The sequence below is a fragment of the Anser brachyrhynchus genome (assembly GCF_964034855.1).
Source record: "Anser brachyrhynchus genome assembly, chromosome: Z".
Lineage (NCBI taxonomy): Eukaryota > Metazoa > Chordata > Aves > Anseriformes > Anatidae > Anser > Anser brachyrhynchus.
Genome location: NC_137697.1, coordinates 25,219,456 through 25,241,705, shown reverse-complemented (window position 1 = coordinate 25,241,705; position 22,250 = coordinate 25,219,456). Strand labels below are relative to the sequence as shown.

The window sequence follows — 22,250 nt, the reverse complement described above, 5'->3', positions numbered from 1 at the left end:
GGCTGTGAGCAATACATAATATGTCATTACTTAAGAATTCACACCCGTGTTGCATTTCAGTTAGTGATCCACTCCTATCTCATTTGCCTGAATTCTTACTGTCTTCTTCACCAGTAACTTTTCAAAAACAGATTTTTGGTTCTGGTAGACCTTGCTGCTCAGTCCTGTCGAGAAATTCCTATATGACATGGCCACTTGACTTAAAATACAATTCCTATTTTTTTTTGCAGTCATGTTTCTTCCCTTTCTGTAAATACAGCATCAGGTGTAGAAAACTGATAATATTATTACAAAGGAAAGATAGAGAACCAAAAATAGATTTAAAAACTGAAGGGGGGAGGGGAGAGAGACACGACAATGGAAGTTCAACGGGGATAGTATTCAGAAATTCAGAATATGAAAACTCTTCAAGTTTTAGATTTGGTGACTTCAGACAGAAATCTCCAGGACAGGAGCAAAGAGAAAGCAATCAACATCATTTCCTCAGCGCCATTTGCTGTCTCCTGAGTCTATCATCAACACCCTGAGAAACAGAACCCATCTCAGTGAGAAGTCAGACTGTTCTGGAAATGGTTAGTGGTTAGCGTTTCTCTCCTTGCAGTACAGGCTTTAGAGATAAGCAGTTATGCCTTGTCTGGACAGCTGCGCATTTCGTATGCACCTCCAGGGATGCTCCTTCAAATGCTGTCTAGTCAGTCAATTAAGATCTGATCCCAAGTCCAGTAGAGTCAATGTGAGTTTTCCAGAAGAAGCTGTCTGGGGACCGGGTGCAGTCTTTCACTAACCTTTTGAGCACGTGTTTCTTGCATGCTGATCTGACAGCCCCAGCTTCCAATGAAGCACAAGACCACTACCTACCTGCTCAAGCAGGCTTCAGACTTGGGGGTACTCTAAATTGCTTGTTTTAAAAGTGCTGCTTCACGTCGTAACTGCTCTGCATTCATCTCTCCTAGCCAGGTTTTTGACTCTGAGACACACCACATCGAGATTTACCTGACTGTAGTTAACTGTGAACTTTTCCCACAAACTTCATATCAGTTGCACAATGTGATTAACTATGAGACAGCTGCCAATGAGGTGATGGAACAAACCAGGTCGAGCTGAGAACTCAAGCCACTTCCATTCTCCAGCCAGCAGTGCCCAGTAGAACAAGGGTTGCAGCATTTGAGTAAGCTCGGTAACACTGCAGCTTGCATTTCAAATGCTACAATTGAATAAAGCAGCCTAATATCAAGTCTCTCCTACTTCATGTGAGAAACAGAAAAATCACTGCTTGCTTTTGAAAGAACAACTCACAGCTCTGGACAAAAAGCATTGAAATTTAGGGAGTCAAAGCTGAACAAGCTTAGGGTGGCTTATCGTAACATCTCTAACTCTTGCTCAGAAGAATGAGAATCAATCACTTCTTCCACACGTGTTTGCAGACATACCTATTTACAAGATCTGCATCAAGGCCTCATAAAACTACCAGGTTTACACACTTTCAGGCTGAGTAAGTCTTGTCTGACACAACTTGTTCTTCTAGCAGCAGAATTGCAAAGGATGTTACCTACATTCCTGGTCGCACCAACCTGAGAGCACACCATCTTGCCAGCAATCTACCTCTCTCATTTCCTCTTTTCTTCCAGTTTGTTCAAGTTTATACTAGTCCACATTTATGGCAGCTGCAAGGACTTAAATGCCCAAATGCAGAACAAACTTCAGAATCTAATGGAACCATCAAAACACATTTGTCCATCATCTTCCAGTTGTCAGTACTTGCAAAGAATACAATACAGAACTTAATATGCAGTAGAAACTTTACAACCTGAGAGGTCACTTCTCAGCAGGCTTTCAGAATTCCCATAAACGCAATTAGTGTTTATTGTACCTGTGCTACTGTGCACCTTGAATACTCAATTTACAAGCAAGTGAGGAGAAAGATTATAATAACATTTTCTATTATATTACATTTCTAAGGCCTTCAAGACATAGGTTGCCTCCCAACAACTCAAGATGTTTATTGCTAGTAAAGTAGGACATCCTGTGTAAACTTTAAAATACAAAAAACACACACACTTTCCACCTGCTTATACACACATCCTTCTTTCAAGAAATTTGAAAGAACACTGTAAACATCAGTCACTAATGCCTTCCCAAGTAATGGCAGATAGGTTGTTACAGGGTAGGTAAGAGTGTCACAAAAAAATCATAACAGATGTCCCATTAGTATGTACCAATGGGAGAACATCATTAGTAAGTTCTAATGAGTATTATGGATCTTATTACAAGACCACTGAAATAAATTTTACCTTTGAAAATAAGATTGGAGTAAGATGAAAAGTCAGTTTCCAACTTCTGATTGCTTTGGTTAACTTGTTTGGTTTACACATAAAAATTATACTTAATATTTATATTCAGAGTATCTTTACAGTTCAGTTTGAACATAAAAACAAACGGTGCACACAACTAGATCTTCTCATGACATGTGTCCAGCATGGCCTGTTACACTATGAAAACTTTAACATCTTAAACAATAACAACAGCATTCATATTGTGCATACAACATGCAGTATGCAGCAGTCCTTGCACATGTGGTGTGATTTGCTTTGTTGAAGGTTTTTTGGGGGGCGGGGTAGATGGACGGTGGTCAGAAAAGTATACTAAATTCAAGGACCATTGTTTAACTAGGATTGAAATGTATCTTCAAACCGTCAGTACATGCACAAGTACCACTAGTCCTTAAAGGACTGACAAAATCTTAAGTTTTTGTTCTGTCAGAACACAGTCATACATCAGCTAGTATTTCACAAAAAATTCACAGCAACAGATTCCTATCTTTCCACCACATGTATTCATGAAAAAAAAGTAAAAAAAATTCTTCTATTTTCATTAACTTTATCAAACTCACAGTATTCAGCAATACCTTCAAAAATACTTCAGTAACCTGGAAAATCTGAGAATTTCTTCCATTGCTTAGACAACAGATGCCATGTTTCCACAGAAAGTTAATTAGTGCTTTAATTGTATAATGTTCTAGAATAAGAAAACTCTGCTTTCCTTTCCCAGGTAAGGTGTTCCAACTTTTAAAACAGCTCTTACAAAAGTATAAAATGTGACCTTAAAATGTATTTAAAGACATTCTGTAGGGAAAGACCATCTTCAGTTATCATCGCCTTTTTCTCATATGCTTTACTTATTTGGGGGGAGCTAAAGTCGCCGCAAGGTTAAGCTACTAACACAAGGTAAACAACTGCTCATAGAAGAAATAACTGCAAAAAGTTAAGCAATTCCAAAGGAATTTTTCCTGTTTCATCAGCTGTACGTTAATATCACACAAGGATTTTTGATATATCAGAATCTGAATGCACTTGGTAACAAGCAGATACAGGACGAAGAAACATCTCTAACATACCAATAACAAAACATATGCTATAAAACCCAGAGAAGCAAAGATAACATTTGCTTACAGTTTTCACTTGGCAAACCACTGCCTGTATCAGCAATTCAGCAAGAGTCCATGAACTTTTGCACAAGGAAACAATAATGATCCTGGCCTGATCTGCCTGTACGACACAGGGACTAGCCAGACAGAAGCTGCTGGCATGATAATTTTAATCTTTTTCTTCTGATTAGAAATAAAACCTGGGATTTTTAAGTTCTTCACAACATAATGAAGCCCCTGCTTTATGTTTTCGTATAAATAAAGCTACCTAGAGGTGCTGTATGAAAAGCGGAATGAAAAACACATCCTAGAAGCCTGGGCGTCACAGTAACCTTCCAAGTAGGTGCGTTGCCAGAAAAGTAATCAAATCAAAGGCAACAGCTCTGCTTAGGTTCCATCTGATCCCTGGCAAAAGTTGGTCTGTATCTGCAAAACATTTCAATTTCACCATGCTGATAAATTTCAGCAAAAGACTATTTCATCAGAAAATTTCCAAGCAATTCAAATGGTTGCCTAATTGTTTTGGCAAAGATCGTCTCCTGAGACAGTGGCATCTGAGGATCTTTAGTACGTTCAGAGCCACCATTATCTGCACAGCTTTACATGCAAGGCAGACGTGGGAGCAGTAACCACAATAGGTCAAACAGACCTTTCGCATGAGGCATGTGAAAAATGTCATCAATTTCACATGATTCCCTTACACATTTCTCTCAAATTCTTACAAAGTGATGCAATAAGAGATGACAACAGCATGAACTAGGACAGAATAGAGCAGGTCAGTCTGTACGTATGTGCTTGCAACTGAAGTGGAGGAAAATAGGATCTCCAGAACATCCTCATTGTGTGATGGGTATTTTTCTTGCAAATATAGCCTACCAGACCTGGAGACTGAAGTGGTATTTCCCCAACTATGCCACATTGTGCAAGACTTTATGTTCCATGAGCTATACTGAAAACTGAACTCTATTTAATAGACCAGACCATGAAATATAAGGGTTAATTAGGAGAGTATAGAACTTTCTTAATAGATTCTTCAATTTCTTTCCAAAACATAAATATATATATATAAAAAAAAGGAATTGCCAATGTTCCTGTGTGCCTGGAACAACTTAATTCAAGGTAGAAAGTATTTTTGAAGGTTGCTATTTGGTAGTCTCATTCTGCCTGATGGCTTTTGGTTACAAAGTGCTGAACCACTTTCCTACATCAAACAGTCAAAGTACCAGCTTCTGCATAAAAACACGTACTAATAAATTACCAAGAAGTTAGGAAGTAATAAAGGTAAAAAAACAAAAACAAAACAAAAACACATTTCAAAGTGGAAAAAAAAATACTCTGACTCACCACTGAAACAGAAAGAAGTATTTTTCTATTAAAAGGCATTTTTGTCAAAAACACTGTTTAGGGGAAAAACCCGTCAACCAGCTCTGGAGCATACAGATGACGGTTATAGCTACATTCACAGGTTAAAATAAACATTGAAAGTGCAAACAAAAGCAAAAAGTACAACAGCAGCAGCAGCAAAGTCATCTGTCAAACTGCGTGGATCTCAAACACTGCGAGGTTCCTGGTATGGCCACACCAGGTAGGGGGGAAGCGATGCTGGAAGACACTTTTGAAGAAGGCAAGTTAACCTTTTCCAAAATGCAACTGCCAGCGTCACAACTGAAGAAGGATTTGTCAAAACACGAACTAACAGTTGCTACAGCACTGTGCTGCCAAAGAATAGCATCAACAGTTACAAAACAGATGCCTGTTCAGCAGATGCTGTCGAGAACCAAGCAAGCAGCACTACGCTATCAGAAGCCATGCACATTGCACGCTGCAGTCGGACAACACTGGCCATATCACGAAGGAAAAGGTCTCAAAACTGTCACTCTTCTCCCAGCCTCCAAACACCTGCCCCTCTCCTGTGGCAGGCAGGGATTTCTCAGGTAAGGAAATGTCTGCTCTCAACAGCTTAACTGTGGAAGAAACAGAACAGCCGAGACCCACCACTTGCTGTAGTTTGGTATTTCCAAAGGGCAACAAACTCAAGAATGTTCTTTACCTCCTCCAGCTATGGGAGTGCTCTGGAGCTCCAGGTCTACAAAAAAAGGTATCTTCTAGGCATAGTACAACACAACAGCTTCATCAAGCAGAGTTATATCCTGGCAGAAAGCACAACGTTCTCTTCCTTCACCGAAGATAAAGTGTTTCTCATGACAATTCTGTGAGGAAAACTAGTCATAACTCTCTCCAGCTACCATTGATGATCAGGATAAATTGCCCAGCCTGTGGTTCAGAAAGCTTTTCCCAAGACCTGGATTTTAAAAAGTTAAAGTCTTTGGGGCTTTCCTTCTGAATTCTGACATCTCCTTTTCTTGTCCTCTTATCTCACTTCCCCAGTTTGGCAACTTCCCTCCCCAGAGGTTAGTAAAACTACTGCTTCTGAAGTAACTGTCATATGCATTTACATGGTGTGCAGAAATTCACAAGGGTCGAGGAGCTAGAATTTCTTCCTGTGAAGGAGGAGCAGAAGACTACATGGGGTGGGGTGCAGAAGTACTGCCAGACTCTTGTGGGCAAGTAGGAAGCATGCAGAAAAAGGATGAACAAAAAAGTACAGACGTAAAGTGTCAAAACAAAGCTTAAAGACCTTACTTCTCTCCCATGAGTTAAGCCACTTTTCTTTAGCTGTTTATTCTCTTCCAACAAATCTAGTACTGTTAAAAAAAATGGGAAAAAATGAATCAAGTATAGAAAGATCTTGATTATTGGCCAAACATCAGAATAGTCTAAGAAAAAGTGTTAATCAGACCTCAAAGATGGATTACACAGGTTTGCAGTCTCCTTAAGTGTAGTGAGAAGTCATATCACAGAACTGTACCGCTATGCCTCTGCTATACTGTCCAAGACGAATTGCTGACTCCAGGTTCAACAACCAGGGTATCATAACTGAGACTACTCCCCTGTTGCACTTCTGAACCTCTACCTCTAGAGGCTAAAAGTATACTTTCACACTTTACCATATGGGGTAAAGTATCTTGGAGAATATCAACACACCCCCAACCACCTTTTCTGCATACAAAAAGAGAAACAAGATCAAACACATTCTTCACAAAATTATATTTACAAAACATTCCCTCCTGCTGCTCCCATGTCTGTGTGTTCTTTGGTTTCTTTCTTCTTCCCATTTTCGTAACTGGACAAAAGCAGAGGGAAAAGTGGTCTTGGACAAGAACACTGCATAATATGCTGCTGCCTGATAAACACGCCTGACCTTGTCTTCTCTAATATTTTTTCAGTGAAAAATGGGGGGAGGGAAAAACTAGTAAATCTGAGACGGCATCATCAAAAACATGAAAACATCTGGGTGAATGAAGTTACCCCCTTACTTTTACAACAGCTGAAGAGAACCTGAAAACATGTGTTTTACCAAATTAGCCCTTTGCAGAAATAACTGTCAGAATGTAAACAGGATAACATTTAAGTCAGAGTGAATCAGCAATCTCCACAGAACAGCCAAGAGGAATAGATTCGCACCTTCATCCTCAGCCTTCCCTGCTTTTTCAGCTTCCCTTAATTGCCTCAGTTTAGAAATCATACATGAATAGATCAGACCTGTTGCAAATTTCATGCATGAATTCCCTCCTAAGTGTTTTTTTAAGGACTTTTAAAAAGTTCTTACAGTTTTTAGACAAAATAAAAGTATTTACAATGACATACCAGCTAAACTAACTAGAAACACTATTTTTATTTACAAGTGTTTAACTTTGCATTGTATGAAATTAAATTTCTACAAAGTAAATTCAATCTAGATAAGATGCTGTATGTTCGTATTTAAGTCTTCTTTGGTATTGCAATGGCAAGTAAAAACCTAGTGAAGACTAGACCAATTAGCACCTAATCAGAAACCCGCCCATAAAAACAAACAAACAAAAAACACAGAACACTTCCCTCCTCGTTCCCCAACTTAGATCCTCAACAGATGCAATATGGCTAAAAATGTGCATTGTGCACAAAGCAGATCACGTATTCAAGTCCTTATGGAACCAGGGCCTGGCTACCTAAGGAGACACAACTAAAGACAAAGACCCTCTAAGACATCCAGGCTGCAATCTTGTGAGACAATGACATAGGAATAGCTGGAAAAAAAAGTGATCTTTGTAAATGGAAGTTTAATACTAATACTCCAAAACCCAAACCCATATAAATGCATTCAAAAGCCTAACAAATAGTGATTTAGAGTTCAATTACCACACCTATAAGAGAATAACAGAAAATGCTATATATAAGCATTGAAATATGTTAAAAAAGGAATAAGTTCTTTTTTTAAACCATACTTTAATGGTTTACGTTGTTGAATAGTTTGTGATAGCAATGTTGACATTTTATCTTTATAATTCAGGAAAATGTACTTGCATGATAGTTTACTTAATGCTTCTTTAATCACCAATGGTCTGAGACCTCTCCACTTGTTCCTTATCTGAAATACCAGCCAGCTTCTGCAAAGATACAGCACTATATGCTTTGCCAAGATCACGTTATCTCTACAAACACAGATTGTCAGAAAAAAATTGAAGCAAAAAAAAAAAAAAAGGACTCTGAAAGTAAATAAAGGTTTGTCATAAAATATACCATTAGTGGAGACTGCAAAATTCTGATGAAAATGATCAACTTGTTTAAAATGAAGGGCAAAAATAGAAGTCTAATTAAGACAACCATATTTTCCCAATGCAACATTTCAAATACCCTGTGTTCTCTTGTAAATTAAAAAAACATCTGACTTTTCCTTTTGCACTGGAGAAGAAACAAATGCTCATCATATGCATCTAGTATTTACAGAACTGTTTTGAATAAGATTATTCCAATTTGTTTGCTTTACCTTTAAGTAAAAAGAAAATGTTTGGAAATAAGATATATTTATAAAGAGCTCCCTATATCCACCTTGCATATTTTCCCAAGTTCTAAGGTGATTGACACTTTTTTCATGATTCTTGATGTTAAATTCTGATAAAAACATTAAGAAACATTAAGGAAATTGCAGAAAGCATGAGCATGAGAACTGTGCCCCAATAATTCAAAAAGCTCCAGCAGGCTACCTGAAATGAATTCAAGGAAAAAACATAATGGAAAAGCAAGTAATGATTCAAATAGAGAATACAGTGGCTGAAGATTAAAGCCATATGAATGCCTATCTGAAATACAATTTTTCGTTCTCTCAGAAATAAGAATATCAAACTACTGGAACAAACAGTCAAGAAACCAGTAGATTCTGTAGTTCTTGATTTTAAAATATCACAAGTAGATACACTGTTACAAAATAGACTTCAGATAAACCCAAATTACTGGGCTGCACTCAGAAGGAAATCCAAAATGTAACTGCTCTATGATATACAGAAGATCAGATAAGAAGATAGGGTGCTCTTTTCTGGATTTCAAAATGTGTCGCTAGAGATTGTGGTATTATCAGTTCCTTTGCAAGAAGGCATCATAAAATAAAGATGAAATATTTATAGCATGACTGTATTTTTAAACCGATAAATTGTTTAATTGTTCATACCAAGTAACATTTTAAAATTCCCACTGAACTTTTAAGAATTCAGCTATTCTTAAAAGTCACTCTGATGACACAAAATCTGAAAAAAATAATCAAGTCTCTCATTATATAAATTCCAGCAAAGGCTTTGCCTCTGAGCCATTAACTTTGCAGCTTCCACCTACGTTTCAATTTCAGACGAGTTCCCACTACTCTAATGAAAATTCTGTGGATGTAACCACTCTGCAATGCCTTCCAAGACACATCAGTTCTTCCTGATAAACTCCACTCCCAATCAGAAACCATGTTGTTTTATCCTTGCCTGAAGGTGTTATTTTCCCACCAACTGCCACTCTACAGTGGACAGAAGAATATCCAGATCTACCTAATGTGATCTGCTCAAATTTTAGGGTATTATACTCTCTAGATAACAGAATGAGAAGGACTTTTTCCTAGATCAGTCTCAAAATCATGAACCACTTCAGTTTTCTATAGAACTTTTCAGCATAATATACAATACTTATTTGTATAAGTATTATACACTCAGTTAACTCGGTTCTGACAAGCTACAATTTCAGATTTTGCTGCAAGGGTTAGGAAGGAGCTGCTACAAAGGAGTAGACCTTCATGGACTTCAAGAACCACATCCCAAGGCAAAACAGAAGACTAAGTATTAATACATAGCTAATGAAGAGATTACAGCAAGCTATGACTGTGATGCAATGATAAATTCAGCTAGCCCTCCCGAAAATGCCTGTCAGAGGCACAGAAGCCTTTTTGATTTATTTCATTGAGTACACTTACTTTTAGTTAGATTTAATTAGAAACTGGATTCTAGATCTAAAAAACAAGACAATACATTACACCCAAGGTTTGGGTTTTTTTTTTTTGAACTTGGAAACTGAACAGAATAAGACACGTCTCCAGATGAGCTAGTCACTAAGACATTTTTGTGTATATGTTTGCAGATATAAGGCAAATTGCTGAGACCTCCTGAAGTCAACTGGGAGTTTTACAAATGACCACGGTATCTAATCTTTATGCATATTTTGGGCTCCTGAATATCTACCCTACATATGCAACAAAGCAAAAATTGCTATAAATACTGTTAGAATACGTATATTTATATATATTTACATCAGTATAAATACTAATAGTAATTAGATTTTGTCAGCAAGCTCAGTCCATCTGACATCCTAAGCAAGAATTAAAATTGTCTGAATGGACCACTTCTGACAAGGCATTTCAGTTGCTATAAATGGACATCCTGCTACCCCTTCCCACCCTAAGTGTTTGCCGCATCTGGTCACCTACCAGTAAATGACTTTTTAAATAGATTTTTTCATTTCTTAATTGGCACATAGTAAGGACTTTGACTGCCAGTACATGCAAGAAACAGTCCACCCACACCTAGTTCCAAACCAAACATCAAGATATCCATCTGCCAATTCATCAAATAATAACTGAATTGAGTTTCATTTTGTTAAAGCAAGTAAGAAGGTCATAGTGGAATTACGTCCTTCTGCCTGGTACACAGAGAAATGAAAAATGTACAAAAATCAGGAGAAGCCAGACTATGTCTTATTTTTTAAGATCAGTGATAGCATTTATTTGGTATCAAATCTAAAAACAAAACACCACAATGCAGCACTATTGTGATGACAGAACACGATTCTGTCACTAACAGCCTCAGCTCCATCAGATTGCCTAGAATACTGTTAAAGATTACCTCCAATTTGCACAAGTGTGTGATGATGTATAGTTATTTTCATATTTCTAGTCTGCATTGCACTTCAGTACCAGTGTACTGAAAGCAGAAATATAAGGAGTATGAATTATTTACCTAATTTCACACTGTGATACACTGGTAGCAAATCAGATATAAAGACAACTCTTTGTCTTACAATATAGATAATAAAATGAATTTCTATTGTAAAGAAAGAACTACCTCATAATTCCTTTCAAGGAAGATGAATAGTTGAAAAATTAAGTAACACCACAAAGGAAGTGCTGTTGAAATCTCCAAACTGATTAAACATTGCAAAAGAAAATCCATTTTAAAATTCAGCTCTTACCATAAGTCTCTCCATACACAAGGTCTCAGTTTCATTTTTCAGTTTTAGTATATAGAAGAAACCTCAAGCAGGGGAAAGAAAAATAATCTTTCCTGAATGCACAAAGTTCAATATAAAGGGCATGTGTAAGAAAAAAATGAGCTAACCTGTACCAAAGAAAAAGCATTAAGAGGGAAAGACATAGATGAGAGACATTTAGTATCTCAAAGCAAGGAATATAATAAGATGATTCTGCAAACTGTTTCCAAGATTTCTGTTCTCTATTACTCTTTAGAGTTCAGTAAAAAGAGAATTATATAACAAAAGCGACACTACTGTGAATATCTCTATCAAGGGCTGTGGGTGTATTGTTCAGTACCTAACAGATGACCAAAACATTCCTCATGCCTTCAGCAGGAACAGGATTCTTAGTGCTTCTGTGGTACTGATTCAGCCTAAACGCCCTTACTATGTAGGCCTAACTCTGCATTAAGTATCATTAAATTAAACAAGGTCACAGAAATGGGCTCTTGTTATTTTTCCATTCCCATTAAGGACTGATGGGTACTAAATGAAGTGAAAGTTTATCTCCTTTACCAGATGCTGTATCTGCTCCCCTCAAACTGTTCATAGACAGTATCACCATTTAACACTTGACCTCATCACCCTACTGGCATAAGCAGCATACGTCACCATGACCACATGTAAGGGTAGTACACAGTGGGACAGATCATGACAGTCACTTCAGACAGACAGTCAGAACTCCATACAGCGGTATATCAGTTTCTTTTTGAGAAAAGGAGTTAAGGTAGTTTGAAGACTCTCATACACCATAAGGTTTGCTAGTGACCACTCTAGAAGCAAAGTAACAAAAGAAGTGTCAGGGCACAATAGTCTTTTCGCACTTTATCAGCCACATGCTTTTGTTGACAGCAAGACACTGTAACGTAAGGACTCATCCTCTGGCGAATGATTCCATCTCACCTGATGCAGAATCTTTCTAAAGCCAAATTATCCATCTCTCAGACTATCTTCTGTTAAGCTATGCATGCACAGCAGCTGAGTCACACACAAAGACTTCAGCAGGCACTGTGTCTGCTCTCTGCCAGAAAGAAGAAAAAGAATGAGCAACAAGAAAAACAAGCAAATCCCTGGGCAAAAAAGAGAGATGAGAGCAAAGAGGATGGTATGAAATGTAACAGAAACCGGCAACTACAGCAAAATGCAAAATCTTCCCCAGATAAAGACAGAGAATGCCTAGCTCTAAGCATAGATCAGTATGCCGAGTCTGAGCCCAGAGGTCTCAGAAGACAGCGGCTTTTCTGCTCCCCCCATCCTTCCTCCTCTCGCTAAGCTTTCCCAGCAGGGAAGACATTCTCCTTTGCTCTCTTACCTTCCTATCTACAACTGCATAAAACCAGGTTCATACTTCTAACGGAAATCAACTCTGTCACTTAGTATTTACTACGCCTTATTTAAAATTAATTAAGTGACAGTGTATTACTAATTAAGTGACAGGCATAATCTCAATACACGCAAAATGAAACATATGATTGTGCATACGCAGATGCAAAATGTAGCAGGTTAGAGCCTGCTTGACCCCAGAAAGCACAAGAAAATACACTAACTACTTAGCATGACCAGAAGTCTAGACTCAATTCGATTCCTGGAAAATTTCAGAAAAGAGGAAGGAAATGAAGGCATCCTGCCACAATCAGCGACTGCGAAAGCATTTGTTTTGTTAATGAAAACTTGGGAAGAAGTTTAAACTACTACTGAGAAGAAGATAATTTCTCACAGTGATTACTTGCAGTGACAGACGCCAGATGGCTGAGATATTCCATGATGGGAAAGGAAGTAAAGGCAAGAGCCTCAGTTCAAGTGGAAGATAGAGACAGCACACTGAATTGGTGGTACAGAAATCAAGAAACCTTGCAAAAGGTGGTTGTCTGTCCCACTTTATCTCCAGCACCTCTACATTCCTGCCTTACAAGAAAGCTTTTTCCTTCCCCTCCCTTCTCCAGCAGAGAAGGATTTGATCACATTGCAGAGCCTCGGTGGATGGTGGTAAGGATCTTTATGGTGATAAGAATCTTTAAGCCAAGGATGGATTTCAATAATTTCTTCCTCTCTAAACATGGGTAATAGTTGTGAGACATCTCCATAGCCACTAATGCCAAGTATAAAACTGCACATCCCTCTCCTGTAGCTGACATTTGCAGCCCTTTTTCTTCTGATGGCAGAACAAATGAAACCTATGAAATCATATTTTAAACTGACAGAAAATGAGAAGCAGTAGGAGAAAAGGTATTTTTGAGAAAATCAGACCATCAGGGGTGGTTCACAGGAGAAGGCTTAAAGGAATCTTTCAGTAGAACACTTGAGCAAGACTAAGCTAATACAGATCTCCAAATTAACTTATCATGGGATCACAGAACGGCTTGGGTCGGAAGGGACCTCAAAGATCATCTAGTTCCAACTGCCCTGCCATGGGCAGGGACACCACCCACTAGATCAGGTTGCTCAGGGCCTCATCTAACCTGGTCCTGAACACCTCCAGGGATGGGGCATCCACAGCCTCTCTGGGCAGCCTGCTCCAGTGCCTCACCACCCTCTGAGTGAAAAATTTACTCATAACTTCTGAACCTTCTCACTGTTTTGTGCTGTGTCTAAAAAATAACAGTGAAGTTGACTGTTCCTCAACAAACTTGAGATAGAGTGGCACATGGATGTGTATTCCCAATGAGAGAACAAAGAATGTTTAGAATATCAGCTGTTGACAAATGTATATCTGTCACAGAGCCAACTGGTCTTATGGAAAGAAATCACAGCAAGTAATACTTGTAGCAACACGCTCCTCCAGAAGAGCAAATCTAAACTCTGTGGTTCCAGCAACATCATGATCTGCCGCTCTCAAGCAGAATGAACTGATTGGGAAGCAGGAGTATTTTTTTCATTCCACCTGGGATGCACAATGAGCCAAACTTGAAACGTTACTATGCATCTGCCTGTCCCTCAAACACATACAGAGCAGAAGAGAACTGAAGAAATGGTGCTGCAGAGACCACCAGCTCTCATGTGGGAATTTCAGAGGTGGACAGCGAACTGTTCAAATTTTTCCTTGACAGCCTACACAAACATCTGCTCAGAAGGAACAGTTTTGCATCTTCTTGGACAAGGAATTACCTGGCTTTCCCCAGAACTTTTACAATGTGCAGCCTGACACAAATGAGTTTCAACAAGGTGTGCCAACTATTCACATAAATCTTTGAAAAGGGGTGTAAAATACACCAGTGTTTGCTAGCTGGTTTATTCTCCAGCCAAGCAGACATACAGCCAGCACTAAGAGTTCCAATGGGGTACTCACTGGTGGTGTTCTTCACACCCAGCCAGCTTTCAGAGCAGCTCCTCACTTCCTCCTTTCTTGCCCCTGGGCTTCCACTCCCACCCCGCCCTTGTTTTTGTAACATGAGTCTGGAGGATTTGGTACCACAGGGAAGGCTGAGAGGTCGAAGGAAGCACAGGCTGAAGACACCTGGATGTTGAGAAGCACTGCAGGCATGGGCAACACAATTAGCTGATCCCCACCTGCTGATGCTAAATTAATACTGGTCTTTCTACAGCCTGATTCCTCAGCCATGTGCTTCATTTAGGTTTGAGAGAGGTTGCATGGTATCCAACACAGCAAACCCTCCCACACTCAGTGGTGTATGTTTCACCTATTCACTGAAGTGGCTGACAGAGTTAATTAAATACACTTGTGGTACCTCTCCTTCCCTGGGCTGCTTTACCTATCATTATCATAATGTATACGGCAGATTTATGAGAAACTAGAGATAGGTACCTGCTGTTTAAGTAGTTCTTTTTTTGAGCCTTTGGAAAAAAATCTGAGACCTGCATTTTACCTCAAGCACTTGAGTACATTGTAACACTAGTGATTTTTTGGTTTTAGTAACAGTAAATAGTTTTTACAAACAGTAGGTATCACAGCAGGAGACAGTTCATTACAAATTATTTTGTGATTATTAACCATTTTCCCAGACTACCAATGTGATGAACCTAAAATTCTCTTTAATTTTCTTTCAGTCAACAGTACACGATGTGAATTTCTTACTGCCTAGATTCAGCTACCTAGTGCACAGGAACAGGAATTGGCACAGTGATGCCTGGTAAATTCCTAATTAAGACTTCTCTGGATGTTGCTCACAGCAGCTGGTAGAAGCCCAGTGACCACTGTAATCATACCAAACAAACAAAAAAAAAAGCTGTTATGGTTTAAGAACTGATGGGCAGCTAAGCTCCATCACGCTGCTCTCTCACTTCCCCTCCTCAGAAGGACATGGTGAGAAAACATGATGAGAAAAAAACTTGTGGGTTGAGATAAAGGGCAGTTTAATTAGAATTACAGAATCACAGAATGGTTTGGGTTGGAAGGGACCTTAAAGATCATCTAATTCCAACCTCCTTGGCATGGGCAGGGACACCTTCCACTAGACCAGCTTGCTCAAAGCTCCATATTTGGGGCTAATTAAAGGAAGAATAAAAAAGCCAAGGTCATGCAGGAACAAAAGGAAAACAAATATTCTCTACTTTCATCAGCAAGCAATGTTCAGCCACTTCCTGGAAGGCTGGGCCTCAATACTGATAGCTGTTGCTTGGGAAGACAAACACTTTCATAATGAGTCCCCCCTTTTCCTTTTTCCACTCTAGCTTTCATTGCTGAGCACGACATCATATGGCATGCAATACCCCTTTGGCCAGTTGAGATCAGCTATCCTGGCTGTGTCCTCTCCCCCCCTCTTGCCCAGCCCCAGCATAGCGGCCTTTGATGGGGCTGGAAAGCCAGCCTCAGTGCTGTGCCAGCACTGCTTGGCAAGAGCCAATACATTGGTGTGAGATCAGGGCTGCTCTGGCTACAGGTGCAGAGAACAGCACTGAATGGGCTGCTGTGGGAAAACTTAACTCCATCTCAGTCAGACCCAGTACAGCGAGCTTTTGAAAAAAAACTCTAATAGACTGATACTGTGATTGCAAGCATTTCCTTCGTTGAGACTGAAGCTATTCTCTACTAGAACAGAGAGCTCAAGAGAAATTAACTAGTGCTTGTGGCCATGCCATTTTCAAATATGTGAACTTACAACAAAGATAACAAATGTGGGCCATAGTTTTTGAAAAGACACATAAAAAGCTGTTTTGTTGCCCATATTCTGCACTACAGCTATTGCCTAACAGCCTGCTTTTCATCCATTTCCAATGAGGTCTCAGGACATTCATATTCCTTGTTTAAAAAGCTAAACTCCTATATGTTTGCTTCCTCCCACGTAAGGCCCTTCTCTCTTCAATACCTCTTGATCTCTACAGTCCAAGGTGTTGCTTTTAATCCTAAAACGAAGGAGTATGAGTAAATATTTCTAGAAAACCTACACTCCATGATAACAATAACTAACAATGAAAGAAATGCTCAGTTCTTCACGCTCACTGTTTCTGGAACGGTTCTTCTTTAGCCTATCACTTCCATTAGTTTTAGCTATTTAAAGCATTAATTCTTTGTTTTCCTTGTGGACTGCTATATATCAACCATTCTAGACCATCTAGAAAACTAACTACAGTATTGAAATATCTTGAGAAAGTTTAGCTACAGCAATCGAAGCTCTTTTACATCTTTATGAAAATACATTTATAGCATTTTTGAAACAGTTTTGACTCTTTCCCCTGTTTACACTCAATGCAATGAGTCATCTTTGGCTTTCCATAGCATTCTGGTCTTAACACACTTTTTGCTTACTGGCAGACATGAAGACAGCGTGTTTCAGAATCACCTGTACGACCAAAAGTAGAGAGGTCTTTCCTCACAGCCTCAATGTTTTGCACATTGTGTGATTTCAAACTAGTTTTGCTTTGCAACTGATCACCAAACAATTCTGTTACTTGTATTTGTTCTGCACCCAAACAACAATAGGAGTACATGATTTTCAGAGTTAATTCTCTCTCAGTACAATTTTTCCAAGCCATTCACTTGCCCACTTGTTTCAGGAAAGGTAATTAGCAACAGACCAAAGGCACAACTAGCTCTTCTTCCAACAGTGGCCAAGAATAAATCCCCACAAACATGCACGTGAACAGGACAAGCCTGCAACAATCCTTTACCAACATATTTGCACAGGGATTTGAGATTCACCAGCTTCTTAAGCCCAGAAGAATACAAAATCATCTTTATGATCATTATAAACAACACCGGAAAAGAGGTAGAACAAACAATTGTTTATCAGGTTCTTTATAACTACTGAAGTTCTTGTTAACACCACATTCAAGACTTCCTCACATTCCTGTAGGTTCAGGATTAAGCTGTGATTAAGACAGAAGGGTATTTAATCATTTGCAGGAATTGCCTTCATACATCCTACTCATTTCTTTCTTTCCTGACTTTAGAAGAGTCAGATTTTCTACAGTAAAGGTGTTTTATTTGAGCATTAAGATCATTATTTTCCCCCTATATTTTACTTCATATCTACATGATCTTATACATTACATTTTCCACCAGTATCATTGTTAGTAATAGAAGAAGAAATAATACAATATTGTTTAATATGTTACATTTGCGATGTACTGTTCCGAGGCTGCGCTTGGAAGATACAAAATATATGTGCAAGGGTAACATGAGAATGCACCAATTCATGATGAGGAGTAAGGAGGATTAAAAGAATGCTCAATTTGCAAGACATCTAGATAACTGGGGCTTCTTGGACCCTGGGAACTGGATCAAACCAACCTTGCGGTTTGGACTGAGACCAAGGGCTCAGAGAGCATGCGTGAGAAGGAAAGGTTAAAAAGTTCAACTCTGATGAAGACATCTTACTTCATCCCGACGACCACCCAGACGACCACCAGAGAGTAGTACGCAAGCGCAGAAGGACTGATAAGATAATTAGCATACGAAGCAAGGCTAGGCAGAGTTAGGAAATGAATATGCATAGATGAGTTGTGAAACCTAATGCATATGTAATATCTTAGGAAATAAAAGAGAACTAAGAGAACAAATCAGATGAAGTTAGATTTGGGCAGGCATGCCCCTAACTTCCAGCGCCTAATAAAGCACCTTCATATAATCACTTTGTGGATTATGTGTCTTCATGAACGCTAACATCATCAGTATCATTCTTATGTCACTGCCAAAAGCCTATAGCAATGTTCTGATAATCTAAAAAAAAAAAAAAAAGCCCACATTCCCACATTTCATTTTCTTTAGTCAGTTTTGAGTGAAAAGTGACTGACCTGATGAAAATTTCTACTGTTATGCTATTATTATATATATTTTTGGTTATACGATACAATTTTTTTAAAAGAAGAAAAAATTCATTTTATTTTTTGAAAAAAAATCTTTTGAAGTGAAATAAGATATATTTTTACACAGATGGATTAAATTAGCCTGAACTGTCTGATCAATCTGTGACTATAGTGAACATTAAAGAATGTTCCCAATTCCAAGCATTTTTTTAATGCAAAATTATTAATACAAAATGTTTCCAACTTAAAAGCCCAACAGATTATGAATTTGGTTTGTGTTACCTGTATGGAGAAGAGATTTTTATGCTGCTGTACAATGCTCTATGCCCTGCTCTTAGCATCTATAATACTCATCACATCTTTCCAATCCTCAGCTTCCAATCATTTCAATTCCTTATTGTAATATCCGCGCCCATAAGCAAACAGCTCTCTATAGTTCTCTTCACAGCCCATATACTTTCCACTTCTGACCCTTAGTCAGCTTTTTTACCACATCTCTCCTCTACAATCAGACAATCAGACAGTTCTACCCATCAGACATTCCGAACTTCACTCCATCAGCTCTTGCCAATTCTCATTTGATCTTCTTTCTGATCTGTTGTTAGTCTAGTCATACACTGAACACTTGCTATTATAGGAACAGTCCCTAATATAAGACGGACATAAAACTATTATAAAAAATATTATACCCAAAGGACATTATTAGTGTGTCCAAAGGAGAGCAAGGGCTACAAAGATGGTGACGGGTCTAGAGGGCAAGATGTATGTGGGGAGGCTGAGGCCCCTTGGTTTGCTCAGCCCAGAGCAGAGCAGGCCGAGGGGAGGCCTCATGGCGCCCTGCAGCTCCCTCACGAGGGGAGCGGAGGGGCAGGCGCTGAGCTCTGCTCTCTGGGGACAGCGACAGGACCTGAGGCACGGCATGGAGCTGGGACAGGGGAGGGTCAGGCTGGGTGTTAGGGAAAGGTTCTGCACCCAGAGGGGGGTCGGGCACTGGGACAGGCTCCCCAGGGCAGTGGGCACAGCACTGCGCCTGCCAGAGTTCATGAAGTGTTTGGACAATGCTCTCAGGCACATGGTCTGATTTTTGCTGGTCCTGTGCAGAGCCAGGAGTTGGACTCAATGATCCTTGTGGGTCCCTTCAACTCTCTTTCTCTGCTTACCCCTTTACTTGTCCCTTTTTCATTACACACAACCCTCCCACATTAGCCCTCTCACTCTCACCTCACTTCAGCATCTCAACTAACTTCTGTTTCCACTCTTAAACTAAGGACCTTAACAGTATTATAGTTTTCTACTAATCTTATTCTTATTTTATTTAGTTTCATATAATTATAACTTTGTTTCAGTTCTAACTTCTAAGGCAGATGATGATGGCCTTTCTGAGGCCAATAATACAAGTTTAAGCACTACTCAGTTTCAAAAATGTACCTGTTTTTCTGCTCACAAAAAACGATGACATGGAAAAATAAGAGCTAACATATTCTTATTGGGATATTTCTAATCTGCAAAGTAGATTCAACTTTTTTATCCATTTTCCTGATATAAAAGAACTACACATAGCAACACTTCAGTTAAACACATATCTATCTATATGGGTTCAGCAGGCTTTTGCAATGATTTCTTTAGTTTCCACTATATTCCACTTCAAGAAAAGTTTTAGAGACTGCTATGCATTCTAACTAGAGCCTCAAAGTAATTAACTGGTTATTCAAACATTTTCTTTTGTGTAAGAAAATACATTGTTTCCATATAGGAGCAAAAACGAAAGTTGCAACTATTATGCATGAAGATGCCAAAGGTCAATATCATGTCAATTAATAACAAGAAATCAGAGTTTGAAAACGACCTCTGGTGGTCATTTGGTCCAATACCCCAGCTTAAAGTAGGGTAAAACTGTGTCAGGCTCAAAAACCTGTCTAGTGAAGTTTTTAATATCTTCAAAGATGGATATTTCACAACCACTCTGAACAAATTGTTTCAACATTTGACCACCCTCACGCTGAAACAAAATAAATAATAATACCTCACAAAAGCATCTTGTGTCTCTCATCCAGTCACCAAATATACTCCAGTTGTATCTTCTTTATACAGTCTCCCATTAGGTAGCTGAAGACAGCAAACAGATGTCTACTCAGACTTCTCCAAACTGAACACACACAGTTCTCTTGGCCTCACGGGCTTCACCCTGAAAATCTTTGGTGGCCCTTTGCTGGACTCATTCCAGCATGTCAATGTCTGCCTAGTACTAAGAAGGTCTGAACTGAAATAGCATAATCAGACAAAACGACTGTCTTTCTCACATTAAAAACGAAAAATTCATTTCAAATCCAACCTTAATGATTCTATGAAATAAAAAACAGTTCATTTCAAAAGAAATACATTTTAATGATACAAATGCAAAGTTAGATATGCAAGAATAATGCAGGCTACACATAAAAAACAATCCGGTGTCCTGAAAAGTAGTAGTTATGATAACTGAAAAGACATAGTGAGAATGAATTAAATAAAAAATTTCCAGTATAATTCAGCAGAAAGCATAAAAATGTGTACGTGCGTGTGTGTGTATATATATATATATATAAAGCAAAATAGACATAAAGAGGCATTAAGGGACGAGATAATTTTATCTTTACACACCACGTGGCTGAAATCAGAAACTAGATTACAGCTCTATAGTCCCACAAGGAGTGACACTTATTTAACATTATTCTAGTTTGAAGGCTATGTAGGCAATAAGTCATAATTATTAAAATGCTTAACATTTGCAAAAAATTCAAGGACTACTCAAAAGAAAAAAAAAAGTCATTTATAGGAATTCTGGAACCACTGAGGTTGTAGGCATTTCACACAACCACTGAACTTCCCAGAACAGCTTCTGATTTGCAGAATTCTGTGAAACAATTACAGGGCCTGCACAAGAAAGGAACAGTAACACAAAATTCTACTCTTAAGTAGGAATGGTGCTATGCAAGGAAAGCAGACACAAAGTGGCTGGATCAGTTTTAAACTTTCTTTGGACTAACACAATTGAATAATGTTTTCTCATGCAGTGCAGACCAAAATTCACAGTGAGATTATCCCACCCCTCAAACTTGAAGGAAGTTTCATAGTACTTTGCAATACACTTTGATAAACTACATGAGAAACTTATTATTTTACACACTCTAACATAATGACCAGCAAAGTTAATTGGGGGGGGGGGGGGGGGGGGGGGGGAGTTAAAGCAGAGACAGAGACTAATTCCTGAATATGCATGGTAGCTTTTGGGATTCTAGATAAGGTTTCTTACATAAAAAGGATTCAAAACCACTCTTCCTGCATTTTTGATACCTGGAATAGGTCTTAGGATGGTTACAGCCAGTACGCTCCATCTGACAATAAAATGAAAATGATTCTTCTCTGAAATTATTTAGTGAGAAAGCGATGTTCCTAATTGTGAAGTGTTTGGGGATTAAAGGACTTTCATCACTTCACAATGGCAAGAATATATTTGTCTTTCTCTGCATATTTTGTCTGCCAACAAATACAAGCAAGGCCTACAACATTTTCAGTTTCTGCTGTCCACTTAGAATCAAAAAAGAATACTTGAATCATAGAATCATCTAGGTTGGAAAAGATCCTTGAGATCATTAAGTCCAGCTAACATTACCAAGCCCACCACTAAACTGTGTCCAAAGCTCCACATCCATGCGTATCTTAAATACTTCCAGGGATGGGGACTCCATTACTTCCCTGGGCAGCCTGTTCCAACGCCTTACCAGGCTTTCAGTGAAGAAATTCTTCCTGATATCTAGTCTAAACTACTGCTGGTGCAACTTGAGGCCATTGGCTCATGTCCTATCACTTATCACCTGAGAAAAGAGGCTAACATCCTTCTCACTGCAATCTCCTTTCAGGTAGCTTTACAGACCAATGAGGTCTGCCCTCAGCCTCCTTTTCTCCAGACTAAACAACCCCAGTTCCCTCA

General features: G+C 38.8%; 1 protein-coding gene across 7 annotated transcripts in view; it reads right to left on the bottom strand.

Annotated features, from left to right (window-relative positions):
• JAK2 (Janus kinase 2) overlaps positions 1–22,250 on the bottom strand; it is a 92,910-nt gene that overhangs the window by 51,522 nt on the left and 19,138 nt on the right. The window contains exons 1-2 of one of the 7 annotated variants that reach the window (XM_080574394.1): positions 5,475–6,013; positions 45–164 (exon numbers count right to left, since the gene is read on the bottom strand). The exons of 2 other annotated variants lie outside the window; for them this stretch is intronic. The gene's annotated coding sequence lies outside the window, so the exon portion shown is untranslated. Of the gene's footprint in view, positions 1–44; positions 309–5,474; positions 6,014–6,067; positions 6,130–20,306; positions 20,660–22,250 lie in introns of those variants that run through there. 4 more of the 7 variants (XM_080574397.1, XM_080574398.1, XM_080574396.1 and 1 more) reach the window with 4 other exon arrangements.